Source organism: Eutrema salsugineum, unplaced genomic scaffold, assembly GCF_000478725.1.
Source record: "Eutrema salsugineum unplaced genomic scaffold, Eutsalg1_0 scaffold_4, whole genome shotgun sequence".
NCBI lineage: Eukaryota > Viridiplantae > Streptophyta > Magnoliopsida > Brassicales > Brassicaceae > Eutrema > Eutrema salsugineum.
Genome location: NW_006256686.1, coordinates 15,581,476 through 15,600,260, shown reverse-complemented (window position 1 = coordinate 15,600,260; position 18,785 = coordinate 15,581,476). Strand labels below are relative to the sequence as shown.

The following is an 18,785-nucleotide window of genomic DNA, read 5'->3' as shown; positions in this document are numbered from 1 at the left end:
CCCCACACTTAAATAACACAGTCCCGTGTGTTATAAAAGCGTGTGAGAGAAGTAAAAAGATAAACTATATGCAATATGGTATATACAAGATGCATATGTACAAGAGTTTGAAGTCGATACCTCAGTCGGAGAGGTCTGATCCCAAGTAGTACGAAGGATTTGACGTTGAGCAGGAGGGCGTGGACTGGCGTGGTGGGCTGCTTTCCGAGGGTTCCGGTAAGAATGCCGAGGCAGGATCGATCCAGTCCTCTTTGCCTGGTGGAAACTCTGGGTTCCTCGCGTTAGAGCTTTCTCCAACCTCTTCTTGTGTAACTGGTGCGGTTGAGGTCGCCGAGTTCTTGTCCGGGGAAGATGGTCTGGTGAGTCGCTTGACTTTCTTTTTCAGATGCCTTACACAGTCCACCAACGCGTGAATGGTCTTGTCTTGCCACTTACACCACTTTTGGAGAGTGTTCACTCGCGAATACAGCTTCTTGGTATGGTATTCAGGCTCACCCCAGACGTATGGATCAAAATGGTATCGGCCTGCTCCAATCCTCCTCTCGGGGTGTCTCTCTTCCTCGTTCTCACATCCGGCCGGGCCGTTCTCGTTCTGAGGTTTGCTAGGTGCGGCCTTGGTACACTTGCGCATTGGTGGGTCGAGAGATGGGTTGTACAACTGATCTTTGAGGACATAGAAGGAGACGTTACACTGTTTGTCAAGCATGGTGAGGCCTCGGTTAGGCAGTAGGACCTGTGTGCCGTCTCTGTGCATCAGTGTGAAGTTGTAAACCCATCTATCCCCTGACTTGCCTCCAAAGAAACCACTTTTGCTTAAGTACTGCTCATCAATGAGACTCGGCCTCGATGGTGAATCAGGGAATATGAATCCTTGAGCTCTCAAAATCTTGGTGACAATCCAACCGTTCTGAAGCCTCCTTGCTCCTTTCTTCTTTCGGTCACACCACACATTGTGTCTGTAAGTGAGCATTTGGATCGCAAAAAACGCGCCTAAAGAGGGTACATGCATTGGCCCTTGGAACTCCTTCTTGTTCTTCATTTGAGTGATGAGCGGCTTCAGTCCAAGTCCCAACAATTCAAGCTCGGCCGTATGAATAACACCGGGGTTATAGGTCGAGAAGAATGTGGAGGCGAGAACTTGGTTGGTGTATCTGATCGTAGGATTCCTGATGCAACTCGTCTTGCTCTTGCCTCCCAAGTAAGGTCCAAAAGCGATTGTTTCCCACAAGGCGGCTAACTCTTCTTTTGGGTACACGAACTTGTCAAGCGAGCTTCCATTCCTTTCAAAACCAAATATCTCATCAAGCTCCTTGAAACTGACCTTGTAGTGCACGCCTTCCATGTCAAACTCAATGTGGCCGAACCCTTTGCCATGTAAACGCTTGGGATCTCTCTTGGGATAGATGACAACCTCCAAAGTGGCAAGAAACTGTTGTGTGATCCCCTCATAAGCAACATCGCTCATCGTGAAGAACTCGACCAGGCCCATGTTTTGAAAGATGAGGGTAACATCATCGAGTATCTCAAGCTTCCTCAACAACTCCATATCAGGGAACCGACCTTGAGCCACTCTTATAGAGTTAAAGTGGTCCAAGTACTCCTCAGTAGTTGGGAAATGTTCTTCCTCAGGCTCGGGCTTCGGTTCCTTCTTGGCCTTCTTGCCACAGTTGGCTTCATGGGGGACTATGGCTCTGAGCTCATCCTCGTTGGATCCAACGGCTGCTTGCTTCCCATTCCTCCTTGATTCAAGAGCTGGTGCCGGAGTGAGCTCGGCGTTCCTTGCTCGTTTAGCAGCTGGCTCGCCATCAGGTCTTGTCGAGGTTTTCTTGCTTGTTCCTCCACTGCGTGCCACGGCCACAGCTTTTCCTTTGGTACCCCTCCTCTGAACCTCGTTTTTGTTCGTCTCATGAGTAGGAACAGTTTGGTCGCCGGTCATCTGCAAGGCAGATTCTCAAGGAAACCGTTAGAATCAAGTATATCGATAAGCACATGTATCTCAAGATGGCAAGAACAGAGCTTTTTCTCTAAGAAGACCAGATTTATAGCTTTTTCAAACATCAAAGAGAGTATCAATCAAGCTAGAACAACCGGAGAGAGACAAGAGATCTAGTCAGTTCAGCTCAACAACTCGGTTCACCATTTAAGCCGATTCCAAGCGCATTTTCTCAAGAATTTTAAAAACTCAAGAACAAGTGATTTTCAGAGCAAAGACCAGTTTTTCATGTGTTGTCTATCCTGATAGAATTTTTAAAATTGTTCCCAAGGGTCAATACGTTCTAAAAGAATCGATTCCATATTTTACAAACATTTAAGCTCGCAAAGAATGAATGGAAAAAGATGAGTTCTTTAAGATGCAAATACCTTTGGGAATCCAAGATTCAAGCTCAGTGAGATGCTTATGCAGAATAGACAACACCCTAACGAGTCTAGAACGCTTGGAATCACGCGAAAAGAATGAGAAATGAGAGAGTTGTGTTCGTGAAATGCAGAGAAAAGAGAGAAGAAGGCAAACTCTGCGTTTTAGCTCGGTGTGGAGGCTGGTATGGGCTGGAGCGCGCTTTCCAAATGGCGTTTGGACTGTAGTGGGACTGGTCCCCCCTTCTCTTCCAGCTCTAGCTGTTGACCGCGCCAAAAACCATCTTGACCGGGCGTTCAAATTTAAATTACCGCGCAAAAGCCTTCAAATGGCGCAGTAAAGGAGTGACGTGGGCCGTACGGACTAAACCAATATTTCTCGTGTTAACTTGAGCGGCCTCGACTTGTTCCACCTCGAGGGCACCAAGCCGAGCAATTTAAGCTCATGTTAACGAGTAATTCTCCGTGGCCTTCACGTCTTTTCCATAGAGCAAACCCTTTTCTTCGATCTAAGTGTCCCAAATGTTCTTGTTTTTGAACGTTTTTGAAACCGGGCACCTCGACACGCTCCACCACGAGGGTATCATGCCGAGGTCACTTGTTTTAACAAAGAACACTTGGTGCTTGGGGGCTTAAACGGGCTGGCCTTGGTGTAAACTAGTCGCGGCCTCGGATTGAGGTTTTTGACCGTTTTAAGTGAACATTGCCCCTCGGTATAGTTATACCGAGGTGCTTACACCGTGAGCCTCCCCCACACTTAGTCATTTCTCCACAACAATTCTCTTCTGCACGGCTTAGTCTCTTCTCCCATGCTGCGACCTGGTCCCTTCTCTCAGCTTACCCGCACGTCCATGCCGGTGTAATTTGCGAGTTCTCGTGCGGCCTGGTCTTACGTGCGTCCAAGTCGCATGACCAGGTCGCACGATCTGTCACTTAGAGAATATCCATGCTCCTTCTCAACGTGCGGCCTGCTCCTCTTCTGAACCCACTCGCATTCCCAGGTCGGTGCAATTTGCGAATGTTCGTGCGACCTGGGACCTCCTCGGTTTAAGCCGCACGCCTGACTCGCAGACTTTGACACTTAGACGTCTGGGTGCTTCTTTTGGTGTGCAACCTGGGATGATGTAAAGCTGAGCCACATGCCTGAACCGGTGTAATTTGCGAACCCGTCTGCGGCCTGGCCTTTCCCTGATTCAAACCGCATGACCGTATCGCAGTTCTTTGATACTTGACTTCCTGGGTCTTTTGTTTTGTGTGCGGCCTGGGATTCTTGAACATCAGCTAGCAGGTCCAACTCGGTGTGATTTGCGAATGTTCCTGCGCCTTGGTCTTTCATTGATTCAGGCCGCATGACCGTCTCGCATGACTTTACACTTAGACACCACAGCTTCTTCTTTTGTGTGCGGCCTGGGACCTTTGCAAACCATCTCGCATGACCAACTCGGTGCAATTTACGAGTGGTCGTGCATCTTGGTCTTCTTGCATCTAACCCGCAGTACCAAGTCGCACGTCTTAGCACTTAGTCTCCACAGCACCTTCCTCCTGGTGTGCGGCTTGGCTGCTCTTGGTTCTAACCTGCAGGACCAAGTCAGACTAAATTGCGAGCTTGCATGCGAGTTGGTCCTTGGCCTGACTGAGCCGCATGCCCAGGTAGCACACAAGCGTCCTTCAAGTTTTCAGGCCTTAAACACTTCTCTCAGCCTTATCACACGCTCCATTCTACTTTGACCTGAGCCATGGTCTCCAAATGTCACCTGGAACCTGAGATCAACTCACAAAACCCATCAAAAAGTTCTAAAACATAAAAAGAAAGAAAAGAAATCAAAAGAACTATGTACAAGGATAAGCTTGGGGTGTCTCCCAAGAGCACTTTATTTAAAGTCTCTAAGTTTGACTTTGAAAACCTGTTTAACAGGCTGGTGGTGGATCAAGAAGGGGAACTGATGTAGCTTCCTCCTTCCTTTGTGAGACTAGGTAGTGCTTGATCCTTTGGCCATTTACCACAAACTCTTGACCATCCTTGTCGTCTAACACAACAGCTCCATATGGCTTGACCTCAAGAACCTTAAAGGGACCAGACCATCTAGACTTAAGTTTTCCAGGAAACAACTTAAGCCTAGAGTTGAACAGCAACACCAGATCACCTTCCTTGAACTCCTTTTTCAGAATCTTTTGATCATGCAGAGCCTTGGTCTTTTCTTTATAAATCTTGGAGCTCTCAAAAGCCCCCAGCCTGATCTCTTCAAGTTCATGGACTTGAATGACCCTTTTCTCTTTAGTTGTCTTGATATCAAAGTTCAGCAACTTCACAGACAATAAAGCCTTGTACTCCTGCTCAACAGGAAGGTGGCAGCTCTTCCCATATAGCATATTGAAAGGAGATGTCCCAATTGGAGTCTTAAAGGCTGTTCTATAAGCCCACAATGCATCATCCAGTCTTTTGCTCCAATCTTTTCTGCTTGAGCTAACAGTCCTCTCAAGAATGGCCTTAATCTGTTTATTAGACACTTCAACCTGGTCACTAGTTTGAGGATGATAAGGAGTAGCTACCTTGTGTTTCACTACATGCTTTCTCAGCAATCCCTCCAAGGTCTTGTTTACAAAATGGGACCCTCCATCAGAAATAACAACCCTGGGTACTCCAAATCTTGGGAAGATTATGTTCTTGAACAACCTCACTACTACCTTCGAATCATTGGTAGGGGAAGCAATGGCCTCAACCCACTTGGACACATAGTCCACAGCCACTAGTATGTACTGATTCCCATAAAATCCACTCCCCAACAATCAAAGATTTCAACCTCTAGTATTGGATTTTGAGGCATCTCACTCCTCTTTGAAATGTTTCCATGCCTCTAACAGGCATCACATGCTGAAACAACTCCCAGAGCATCCTTGAACATTGTGGGCCACCAAAACCCACTCTGAAAAACCTTGGCCACAGTCTTGAATGCTCCCATATGACCCCCAAAAGCTGAACCATGGTACTCTTCCAACACAGGTTGCATCTCCTCTTCAGCAAAACACCTTCTATACAGCTGATATTTGTTCAGGACATACAGGTAAAGTTCATCCCAATGGTATCTTTGCACATCTCTGAAGAACTTCTTTCTGTGGTAAGCATCTAGTTCAGGTGGTTCCACTCCACAAGCAAGAAAGTTCACAATATCAGCAAACCAGGGCATTCTCTTCTCTTGGATGCTATCCACTTCTTCAAACTCCAAATAGGAGTTGAGCACCATCAATGATTCCTCAGGAAGGCTTTCATTAAGAGGGACTTCAGAGTCCACTCTTAACCTAGAGAGATGGTCTGCAGCTCCATTCTCTATACCCTTCTTGTCTTGTACTTCCATATCAAACTCTTGAAGTAAGAGAACCCATCTCAACAGTCTAGGCTTGGCATCTTTCTTGGTCATCAGATACCTGAGGGCTGCATGATCAGTATATACAATGAATTTTGATCCCACCAGGTAGCTTCTGAATTTATAAAAAGCAAAGACTATTGCCAGCATTTCCTTCTCAGTGGTAGCGTACTTCTCTTGGGCAGAGTCAAGGGTTCTACTGGCATAGTAGATGACATGAAGCTTCCAGTCCTTCCTCTGACCAAGTACAGCTCCAACTGCATAATCTGATGCATCAGTCATAACCTCAAAAGGAAGGGACCAGTCTGGAGCCTGGACAATTGGTGCACTGACTAATGCATCCTTGATCATCTTGAAGGCTTCTTCACACTCAGCATCAAAGACAAAGTCAACTTGTTTACACAACAGCCTTGTCAAAGGTCTGGCTATTCTTGAGAAGTCTTTGATGAATCTTCCGTAAAACCCTGCATGCCCAAGGTAATTCCTTATTCCTTTGACTTAAGTGGGAGTTTGCAGATTCACCATCACTTCCACCTTTGCTCTGTCAACCTCTATGCCCTTCTCAGATATCTTATGCCCAAGTACAATCCCTTCCTGCACCGTGAAGTGGCATTTCTCCCAATTTAACACCAGGTTATGTTGCTCACATCTCTCCAAGACCTGTGACAAATTAGAGAGACAATCCGAGAAGGAGGAGATCCCTCTAATATCAGAAAAATCATCCATGAACACCTCCACCTTCTCTTCAATGATGTCAGAGAATATATGCATCATGCAACGCTGGAATGTGGCAGGGGTGTTACAAAGACCAAAAGGCATGCGCGTGTATGCAAATGTGCCATAAGGGCAAGTAAATGTTGTTTTCTCTTGGTCTCTTGGATCTATGTGGATATGAAAGAATCCAGAGTACCCATCGAGAAAACAAAAGAAGGGATGGTTTGCAAGCCTCTCTAGCATCTGATTAATAAAAGGCAAAGGAAAATGATCCTTCCTAGAGGCTGCATTGAGCTTTCTATAGTCTATACATATTCTGTGTCCTGTTATAGTCCTAGTAGCTATCAACTCATCCTTCTCGTTTTTAACCACTGTGATCCCACCTTTCTTGGGCACAACGTGAACAGGAGATACCCACCTTGAGTCATAGATTGGGTAAATTATCCCTGCCTCAAGGAGCTTGAGTATCTCCTTCTTAACCACCTCCTTGAGGTTCGGGTTAAGACGTCGTTAATGCTCAATAGAGGACATAGCTTGGTCCTCTAGGTGTATCCTGTGGGTGCATATGTCAGGAGAGATCCCTCTAATATCAGCCAAAGAGTATCCTATGGTTCTCCTGAACTTTCTTATCTCACTAAGCAATGCACTCTCTTCATGCTCTAATAAGCTATCATTGATGATCACTGGATATGTGGAGTTTAAGCCCAAGAAAGCGTACCTGAGCCCTGTTGGTAGAGGCTTGAGCTCAACAGGGGGTGCATCAGCCTCATTCCAATCGGCATCGAAGATGCATTGGCTAGTGTCTGATCCTCTGATATCCAAGACCTCAGATCCACTTTGTTCCAGTTCCAAAAACCTTGTCTCAGGACCAAGTTCTCTAGCATTGTCCAAATACAGCTTGTACCCTTCACTTTCTTCTGCTAAGAACTCATTGTCTCCTTGTTCTTGGGTTAAAGTAGCTTGAAGAGGATCATCAGTATTCAGTTCCTCAAGCAACTCATCAGCCAACTGATCCATTGTCTCCACATAGATGCATTGACCTTCTATGGTGGGCTTCTTCATCATCTCATTCACATCAAACCTAAGCTTCTCAGACCCATGTTGAAGCTCTATGATGCCACCTCTCACATCAATAATAGCTCCTGCTGTGGCCAAGAATGGCCTGCCCAAGATAAGAGGATCAACTTGTTCCTCATCCATCTCTAGCACAACAAAATCAGTTGGAACCTCAAAACCACCTATCTTGACAGGCAGATCTTCCAACATCCCAACAGGTAACCTAACTGATCTGTCTGCAAGGACAAGAGAGATCCTTGCAGGTTTGAACACTCTAAAGCCAAGCTTCTTTGCTATGGAGAATGGCATCAGGCTGACAAATGCTCCCAGATCACAAAGGCATCCAGAAAATAGTAGAGGCCCAATGGCACAAGGGAGTGTGAAACTCCCTGGATCAGTCAGCTTTCTTGGAATGGATTTTCTTTGAATGATGGCACTGCATTCATGACTTAGTACCACCATGCCTTGAAGTTCTTTAGTCTTGTTCAGAATGGCATCTTTCAAAAACTTACCCATCTTTGGCATCATTAGAAATGCATCAATGAGAGGGATTGTGAGTGGTGTCTCATTGAGTGCCTTCTCAAATACAGCTCTTGCCTTGTCTACAAGTTGCTTCTTAAATCTCCCTGGAAATGGGAGCTTGGGTTGGTATGGAGGTGGTGGGACATATATCTTCTCTGATTCAGGTTCCCTTTCTACCTCTTTACCCTTTTCTTTCCTTGATCCTTCAGCAACTTGATCCTCTTGTAAGGCTGCCTCCCCCTCAGTTTGATCATTGTCCTCAATGATCACATTGTTGTGCTCAATACCAGGTAGCTCCTTTCCACTCCTCAGTATGAATCTCCTTTCCCAGAAAGTTTCCATTAGAGGCAGTATCCATCTGGTTTCTAATCTTGGGAAGAGCCCCTCTATAAAGTGTGCTGAGAAGAGAAGCTTCACTAAACCCATGGTGTGGGCACTGATTAGTATAGCTCCTGAATCTCTCATATGCTTCACCAAAACTCTCATTGCTATGCTGAGTGAAGCTGGAGATTTGGTTTCTTAGCTTTGCTGTTCTGGAAGTTGAGAAGAACTTAGATAGAAATGCCTGGTTGCATTGCTCCCAAGTCTGAATAGAGCCTCTTAGAAGATTCTTCTCCCATTGGTGTGCTTTGTCACCAAGACTGAAGGGGAATAATCTTAGCTTGAAACTTTCCTCAGAAACTCCATTTATCTTTGTCAAGTCACACACTTTATCAAATTGATCCAAGTGTTCCAAGGGATCTTCCATTGCCAATCCATGGAACTTTGAGTTTTGGACCATATTCAGCAAAGATGCCTTGACTTCAAATTTGTTGTTTTGCACAGGTGGTGCCTGAATTCCAGCTCCATACTGATGAGCATTGGCCCTGTCATTCTCTCCAACATAGACCTGTGGCTGCTCATATCTCCTTTGCTGGTGTTGGAAGGGCTGATGTTGGTGCACCTGTTGTTTTTGCTGTACATTGGCCTAATGCCTCTGCTGATGAGCTGGAGCTTGTCCCTGGTGGACATAAGCTTTCTGTTGATGCACCTGTTCCTGATGAACATTACCCTGATGTAACCCTTGACCAACTCCATTACCAGCTGCATTACCAGCTCCATTACCCTGAGCTTGTTGCTCCTGAGCCGGTTGTTCAATGTCAACCACGATCTTCCATATCAGCCTGATCAATCTGTCTTCCGAGCCTGTCCCTTCTCCTCTTTGGTACCAAAAGATTAATGTTTTCGTTTAAGGGGAAAGGTGGACCACAGCTTCTTGATCTGGACCTGGTGTTCATGCACCTGAAACTCACAAACAGAACTTGAAAGAAATTAGAAAACACAAAAGAAAATGCTTGATCTCAAGAAATGACACAATCTTAATGCTAGCACACTTTGGCAACGGCGCCAATTGATAACTTAGAGTTTTCAAGGCTCTAAATGAGGGGTTATCAATCCCTTTTGTCACTTTGCAGTACAAAGGGTATCAATCCATCATGTGTAGACACTAAGATGCAGAGTCAGATCTTAATTCAAGCCAAATGAGTGAGGTTTTTATGATTAATGACAACTAAGAATGGAAAACAAGGATTAAAGCTAATGATCAACTTAAACAAGCAAACAAGTAAGGTAAATGAGATGAGAATGTATGTATGATGATGAGAAAGGTCTTAGACATGATAGTGGATTAGGGTGCCTTCAGTGTTAAACTAGTGAGCTAATGAATCATGTGATCAAGCAAACCATTCAACTTAAACATCATTAATTAAGTTAATCCTCTCATGAAGGTATCAACTTCTATGCTAAAACAGTTTCTAACCTAATCATCATTAGTGAAACATGAATCAACAAGCATTAAGAACCAGTTTAATCTGTCATTTAAGCATATAAACAATCATTCCCATGATGAATAACACTTAAACCTCAAACAACCTTGGTTCAGGCATTTCATCAAACACTTTTGGTGCATGAAATGCCCAGAATCTAGACCACATATGATGAGTATGGATCTAGCATTAAGAACAGGTTGTAGAGAATGGAATATGAATGATCTAACCCCTAAGATCACTAATCTACCACTTAAGCACCCTAATCTACATATCTAAGACCTTAATATGGAGATTACTCACTAATCATGACCAACACACTAGATCCTTTGCAAGGTGTGTTGTTAATCATGATTAGAAGTGTGTAAATGAAGCTGGAGATGATAGATTAAGAAGAAGACAGCTTTTAAACACAAGATCTCTCAAACACAGTCTTGTTCTCTTTTTTCTTTCAAAAACCTTACTCCCAAAGGGCAGAATCTGATCCTCTGAAGCTCCAGCTTTTTCTTGTTTAGTTCTCTCCATGGCTGCAGTTCTTTTTGTTCCTCCCATCCTGCATTTGCTGAAACAGCTATGAGCACCAAAGCAAGAGAACAACAAAAATTTTCCAAAAAATCACCAAGTTCAGGAGTGGCACATATCGATTTTTCAAGAAAAGAATGTGTCTTTAGCCAGTCATAGATTCAATAAACTCACAGCAATGCCAATAAGCAATGCACACAAAGAGGTCGGCTTGAACACAATTTTTTGAAAAAGAATCAAAATAATTGATGAATTTACCGAAATTTTTCAAAAAATCCAAGAACAGATTATTCTCAAGCAAGAACGAAGATTTTCCTACCTATCCTACGTGCATAGCATTCACAAAATAATTCCAAGGTATCAAGAGACCAATTAAAATCGATTCCATGTATTTCAAGTTCATGAACAGTACATTTAAGACATGGAAAAGGTGAGTTTTAACAGGTGAAAATACATTGGAATCTTCATAGTTCGAGTGTAATGCGAGAATGCAGCAGGAACCTAGACAGGATTACGAGTTCAATGCAGTTGGAATTTCTAAATTTTGTTCTGTAATGAGAGAGATATGGAAGTTTTAAGTTCAGGAATGGAGGAAAAGAGAGCAAACTCGGGGTGTCTGATGGAAGAGAAGGGCTCGGGTGGGGAAAAGCTGTAAAAAGCGCGTTTTTGACCAGTCAACGTCCGTATTGTCTTTGCAATTTCAAAATTTTTGCGGCTCCTGATTGACCGTGTCACCGTACCGTGTCAAAACCCGAAGACCTGCTCGTTTTTGCCGCTGCCTGGAGCGTCCCGTGTCATTTTCCTGTGGCGATCTCCAAATAAAAATCTCCCGACTGAAATGTGTTGACACAGTCTGGGGCTGACCGTGTCATTCTCCCCGTGGCAGCCCGATAGTGAGTTAAGCCGGCTAAGGCACACCTGACACGGTCCGGATCGTGCGTGACATCGTGCCGCGGCTTCACCATGATAAGAAATATATCGGCTAAAAAATTCTTGCCACGGTGTGGACTGACCGTGGCATCGTTCCCGCGTCAAGCCCCGGATCTGTGCATTCGATGCTCGAGCATTGACATGGTAAAGACCGTCCCGCGTTAAGCGACCGTGGCATGACCCGATAGCGCTTTTGACCGGCTAACTCCTTTGACACGGTCTGGACCGACCATGTCAAACGCCCCGCGGCATTTTCCGAATCATGCGTCTTCGACCAAACAGGTGCCACGGTCTACATCATCTCCCGTGCCAGCCGACCGCGTCAATCCCCGAAGCTTGTGCCGTCCAAAGTCTCCTTTGCCACGGTCGACCTGAAAACCGCGTCTCCTGACCGTGGAAAATCCTGAATCATGTGAAAACTTGCCAAGGTCAGGCTTTGAACCGTGACTCCTCCTCATGGCTTTATCCAAACAGCTTGCCACGCCTGATTTCCGACCATGGCCGGTGTAACACCCCCGAGTCGTTCTATACTTAGAAGAAATCCAAAGTGTTGCAGTATGATACCGGGGACAGTCTGGCTAGAGCATCCTATAATACTCTAACTAAACTATTACCGATATCATTCCTCTTGACCAAGGCCTAAGGCTTTTCAACCCGTACCCCGATCTTGAGTTGTTCCGACCCGAACCAGGGTCTAGTATCTTGAAAAGCGAGGTTTGTAAAGAAAAATGCCTTTTATTCATATTGAAAATCTTTACAAAGCACGTTAACAACATGAAATCCGATAAAGCATTTTACTTACAAAACCAATTCCGGAAATAGCTTTCAAGACTTCTTTACAATCCCACCGTAAAACTACTCCAGCACTCCTAATGTCCGATGCCTTCCCTTCTAAATTTGTCTACGGCTTCCTGCAAGACAAAAACGTATATTGAGCATTTCTATAAAATGCCCAGTGAGTCCAGGCCCTGCTAAACACGTTAATTCCCCATCCCACCCCAGATAGCCGAAGCACATCAAACAAGGGAAAGCAACAAAAACAATGAGTCGCACATAAGTTTCACGGAACAGCTATCAACCAAATGCTACAGCGGAAGCTACAATATCACATAACATTACCGAACAGGTGGGATCCCAACCCAACATGCCTTACAGCATGTACCTAATGACACATCCTAGCCCGGCAAGCCCCGCTATTCATAGCCACTCAGGCACATGAACCGGACTTGCTTCCGACTTCGCGGTCCTTCCTTCTCGACCAGTCGGGCCGCATCGTCATGCAGGACTTGGCCATGGGAGCGACCCAAGTATCCCTCCGAATCTCTGGGCTTGTGTCCTAACACACCACAAGGTTCCACTAACCTTTTCTGTGGTTCACGCAAGAAACAAACAAAACACAGATTCCTCACTGAATCTCCACCGTGGTTTTACGCAAAACACACATAGGTCCATAGGGGTTCCTTCCTGAATCCCCTCATGACCTTTCCAGTTTTTTTTAGCAAAGCCAACGGCCCGTGGTGACCATAGTCCCCTCACGACCGACCATTACTAAATTCGTTCAAAGGCTAACACTAAGCCACACACAACACGCAAAAACAGAGAAGTGGTGGTTGCGAACCGGCAATACCACTAACTCCCGTATTTCGGAAGTAGGATCACACGTGAGTCACCGGACAACACGGGATCTCTCACAAACTCACTCACAAACAAAATAATACCTAGCACTCAATCACGCAATCTACTTTTAACTGTGGATCGCAGTCCCACATGGACCGATCCATGGTTACCTGCACAAAACCATTAGTTCCTATCTACCGGAACTCACCTTTTTCCTTGACGGACGTTTCCCGGGCGTTTTCCCGTTTATCGCCAAACTCGGACCGAAATCCACCTGACTCAGCTACTTCTATCGGCTAAACTTTCTTGCTCAGCACTCCGGTCGAACACGGTAAGCTCTTATCGGACTATCTCTCTTCCTCTTAAGTTTTTCTAAGTTTTTCAGGTGTGATTCGAAACTATGGTTTCGGGTCCTATTTATAGCCGCAGTTCGCCGACCTTGGTTCAGCACGTGTCGGCCAAGTGTCCTTTCCGATCATGATTCAGCGCCACATGCCGCAGTCCGCGCATGCACGCCTCCATGTACCAAGTCTAGTCCTAGACCTAGCCCGTAGCTCGCCATACTCAGCACAGCTATCGGCCATCCTGGTCATGCTTCCGTCCGCGTGTCATTCTTGCGGCAAGTCCACATCATCGTCCAACGCTTCTATCCGCAGAAAGTGTACAAGCTAGTCTGACCATAGGTTTATAGGTCTGACCCTAGGTAAGCCTCTGGTCGACTCTTGTCCAGCCTTCGTGTCAGCCCGGCCGATTACCTATGTGTCGCGTTTTTACAGCAACACGTCAGGTACACGGCTCGGTCACGCCATGTGTTGGCGAGACTCCGCGCATGTTCCATGCCGCTGCCGGCCATGCCACCAACAGTGCCACGTACCGTCACGCACGCATTTTAAAAATTTGCCTGCGTCGTTTCACTCTCGTCCGGCCAAAAATGCACCCGTCCGGCCAAAAATCAAGTTTCTGCGGCCAAAACTGATTTTTAGCGGACCACTTGGATTTTCTTCGGGCTTTTTCCTCTTTTTCCCTGTTAGATCCCTTCCTCTGTTGTTTCTGATCGATCTTCTTCATTTTGCCTTAGCAAAATCCATCTTTTTCCTTTCCGGTCATTTTATTATAACAACCCGTGTAACGGGGTGTTACATTCTCCCCCACTTATAGGAATTCATCCCCGAATTCCCAACGCAAGTTCATGCTTTATACTCTTCTGAATTCTGGCTTCCATCTGACTTCTTCTTTCTTGCTTTTTCTTCCACGCTTTCCTTTGTAGCCGTTCACCTTGGTTTTTCTGTTCTTCCCTTCTTTCGGCTATAAATAGTCCCTACTTCCAACTTCATCTTTCCTCTAAGGTTCTCCAAACCTACTTTTCTAGTTCCAGGAATCCTTCCTAGGACTTAGAGTTTTCTCTCTAACCTCTCACAATTTCCTAACAAGGTTCTTGTTAGAACTTAGTTTTCATCCAAACCGCTTATTGTACTTGGGATCAGATCAGATGTCTTTCCCAAATATTTGGTTTTTCTTTTACCTTCTTTTAAATTTACACAATCACACTAACTTTCATCTTATAGATAGCACATATTTTACATTGGTGGCTTACCCACACTTATACTCACACATACATATATACAAACAAAGATAGGCACGGATTAAGTTCACAAGACTTTCCGTCCTACCACATGTGGTCTTAGCTTATACTGCTTCACACACGATTTTACAAGTGCATACGGTCTTAGCTTGTCAGCTTCACGTATGTCTTCCGCACAAAATTGTGCATGGTCTTAGCCCTCCCGACTTCACATGCGACTTTCTCACGTAACACGCACACACATATGTACATAAAGTACACAGAAAACAGTTAGCGCCCATACTTACCTGATATTCGGACCTTATATCAAGGCTAAGGAGGGTTTCTCTGCTTTCTAACTTAGTTATTCCCAAAATCCAAACCTTCGTTAAACACGCATTTCCGCTTGACGATGAGCTATTGATATGTTCATAATTTGCATCATTTAGGTTGCATAAATCATTCCAAATCATGTTTTATTTCATGCATTTTAGGTCCTTAGGGTTTGTTTTAGAACTTAGGAGATGCATTAGGTCCCAATGAGTCTTTGCATGTTTTGAGTGTCTATCAGGTGAATATGGAGCTGAAAAGATGAATCCAGGAGGTGGAATGGTGAGCAAAGCTTGAAAAAGTGGAAAAATTGGGTCTTGGGAGATTATCGGCCATTCTCGCTGGCCATGAAGGTTTTACCGGCTATTTTCATGTACCGCGGGAAGCTTTACCGGCCATTTCCATGTACCGCGAACGAAGTGTATCGGCCAAAATCTCCGGGTTTGAACGAGTCTCAGAAATCGCCTGTCTGGGGAGCCTTCCGGTCCGATTCAGACGGCAGGACCTTCATAGAAGTTGGAGAGAATTGGAGCACGGTCTCATAGCAAGTGGAATCGTGGAATTCGGACGCGTGAGCAGAGAGATAAGCTCGTCGGAAGGAACCCCTGTCTCGCAGGTATTCCGGACCGAGCAGATCAGTTTTGAAGGATGCGAAGGACGGTGCACTTCCAGGCCGATTCAGTTTCCGGGGCCTTCATGAGAATCAGAGACATTTGAGTCTTCTTTCCAGAACATCCGAGATCAGTCAATTCGGAGCTTTGAGAAGAAAGCTACGGTCTCCGGAATGGACACATGTCTAGACGCCTCTCTCTGGTCGTGTAAATGCACTGCAAAGATGTGCCCTCCAGGAAGCCTTAAACTTCCCAAGCATCGAAACGTCCTTCACCAAAGTTGTAGATAAATGAGTCCTCTGTCTTCGGCAACCGGAGTCACTCAATTCGGACAATTCTCCAGGAAGCTACACTCTCCGGAATGCGAGATGGTCCAGACAGCCCAAAGCGACCAAGTTAAGCATGCCACGATTTCAATGCCACGGTCCACACTTGGCCGTGGCAACTTTTGTGCACCCTCGGCCAACGACACGATCTTCATGCCACGTTCTACACTTGACCGTGGCAAACACACACTTGGCTGAGAGGAACTTCTTGCATCCTTCGGCGATTGACACGGCCTAAATGCCACGGTCTGAGGCTTGACCGTGGCAACCTTTACATACCTTCGGCGATTGGCACGAGCTGAATGCCACGGTCTGGGACTTGACCGTGGCAAATGTACAAGTGGCTGGAGACAACTTCTACACAGCTTCGGCTCTTGGCACGGTCTGAATGCCACGGTCTGGAGGCTTGACCGTGGCAACCTTTACACATCTTCGGCGTTTGACACGGTAGCTTGCCACGAATTCCAGATGAAGCTTGATCAGATCGTAGCATCAAAATGAACCAAGAACACAAATGAAGTCTTTGACACGGTCAGGAATGCCACGGTCACACCAAGGACACACCAGACCGTGGCAAACCTTTCTTTGCCCATCAAGGTCGGGTCAGTACCCGGTTTGTTCCGGGTTGACCCGGTTCGCCCAAGCCCCCTTTATAATGTTTTTAGACCTAATTTGGAGAGGGACTGAATCTACTTTTAGTCTTCTTTCCCCTTTGGTGAAAAACCTACTGAATACACTTTGTTTTAGAGAGTTTAAAATCGATTTGCAGTTTCTTTCCTTCTTGTTCATCATTTCTTATCATCAAAATCAACTTCTAATCATGATTAACAACACATCTTGCAAAGGATCTAGTGTGTTGATCATGATTAGTGAGTAGTTACCTTAATGAGGTTCTAGATGTGTAGGTTAGGGTGCTAAAGTGTTAGATTAGGAGTACTTAGGGCTAGATTCATTGATTCATTTCTCTAAACAACTGTTCTCTATGCTAGATCCTTGATAATCACTTGAGATCTAGATTCTGGGAATTTCATGCACCAAAAGTGTTTGATGAAATTCCTGAAAGAGTTGTGTTAGAGGTTTAAGCAATTTTTCATCATGGGAATGATTTGTTAAATGCTTGAATGATCATTGAGAACTGTTTATTAATGCATATTGATTCATATTTCACAATTGGGAATTTGGTTTGAAAATGGATTAGTATAGGGGTTAATACCTTCATGAGAGGATTAACCTAGATTAGAGTTCTTAATCATTTGAATCATGTCTCATCATTGTCATTAGCATTTCTAGTTTAACACCAAAGCACCCTAACCAACTATCATGTCTAGAATCTCATGCCTCCATCATATCATATTCATATCATTTGTCATTGTCATTAGTCTTTAATCCTGTTTATGTTTATAGTTGTCTCTAGATTAATCAAAACGCACTCTTGTTTGCTTGAATTAAGAACTTGATCATATAGCTTAGTGTCTAACACCACATCTGGATTGATAAACCTCTTTGTGCTACATTGACAAGGGGATTGAATAGCCCTGAGACCCTAAAAAAGTCTTGTCTATCAATTGGCGCCGTTGCCAAATTGTGGTTTGATTAGCATTAAGCTCTGATCTGTTCTTGAGATCAAGTGTTACTTTCTTGTTTTTACTGATTCCTTTCAAGTTCTGTTTGTGATTTCAGGTGTATGAACACCAGGTCTAGATCAAGAAGCTGTGGTCCTCCTTTTCCTCTAAACGACAACATCAACCTTTTGGTACCAAGGAGGAGAAGAGACAGACGTGGTAGACAAATTGATCAGACTGAGATGGCAGAACAAGGAGATCACGTGGTAGATATAGAACAACCAGTTCAGGAGCAACAGGCTCAAGGTCATGGAGCTGGTATTGGAGTTGGTCAAGGGCTTCACCAGGGTAATGTTCAGCAGGAACAGGTGCACGATCAACAAGCTTATGTCCACCAGGGACAAGCTCAAGCTCATCAACAGAGGCATCAGGCCAATGTTCAGCAAAGACACCAGGTGCACCACCAACCCCACCCTTTCCAACCACAGCAAAGAAGATATGAGCAACCCCAAGTCTATGTTGGAGAGAATGACAGGGCCAATGCTCATCAGTATGGAGCTGGTATTCAGGCACCACCTGTGCAAAACAACAACTTTGAAGTGAAAGCATCATTGCTGATATGGTCCAGAACTCAAAGTTCCATGGGTTAGCAATGGAAGATCCCTTGGAACACTTGGACCAGTTTGATAAGGTGTGTGATCTGACCAAGATCAATGGAGTTTCAGAAGACAGCTTTAAGCTACGACTATTCCCATTCAGTCTTGGCGATAAAGCTCATCAATGGGAGAAGAATCTTCCAAGAGGCTCCATTCAAACCTGGGAGCAATCCAAGCAAGCCTTCTTATCTAAGTTCTTCTCCACCTCAAGAACTGCAAAACTGAGGAACCAAATCTCTAGCTTCACTCAGCACTGCAATGAAAGTTTTGGTGAAGCATATGAGAGATTCAGGAGCTACACAAACCAATGCCCACACCATGGGTGTAGTGAGGCTTCTCTTCTCAGCACACTGTATAGAGGAGCTCTTCCCAAGATTAGAAACCAGCTGGATACTGCTTCCAATGGGAACTTTCTGGGTAAAGAGATACATGCTGCTTTAGAGCTAGTGGAGAACTTAGCATTGAGCAATGATACTTATGGTGAAGACTATGACAGATCAAATAGGTCTGAAGGTTCAAGCTCAGAACAGAGGCTCACCAGAGAAGTTAAGGAGTTGAGAAGTGAATTAGACAAGCTGAAATTCACCACTCAGAAGCCAATACATTTTGTTGGAGAGTATGAGGAACCTTCTCAAATCTTTGAGAACATAAGTGAAGAAGGTCTTACCCAGGAGGAGCTCAACTACATTGGGAATCAGAGGTTCCAAAGATATCAGTATGGTAATGCCAATCCAAACCTTTCTTACAGGAACACCAATGTAGCTAACCCACAAGACCAGGTCTATCCCAATTCTCAAGCTCCAAAGAACTTTGTTCCCAAGAACAACTTTCAAGGGTCATCCAACCCAAGAATCAA

At 44.9% G+C, this 18,785-nt stretch overlaps 2 non-coding genes across 2 annotated transcripts; one reads left to right on the top strand and one right to left on the bottom strand.

The window, feature by feature from the left end:
• The first annotated feature begins 8,428 nt into the window (after positions 1 to 8,428).
• On the top strand, positions 8,429 to 8,535 carry LOC112084778. Its single transcript, XR_002898438.1, has one exon. It is a non-coding gene; the product is annotated as a small nucleolar RNA R71 (small nucleolar RNA).
• A 9,612-nt stretch (positions 8,536 to 18,147) lies between these two features.
• On the bottom strand, positions 18,148 to 18,255 carry LOC112084802. Its single transcript, XR_002898462.1, has one exon. It is a non-coding gene; the product is annotated as a small nucleolar RNA R71 (small nucleolar RNA).
• Positions 18,256 to 18,785: the final 530 nt, after the last annotated feature.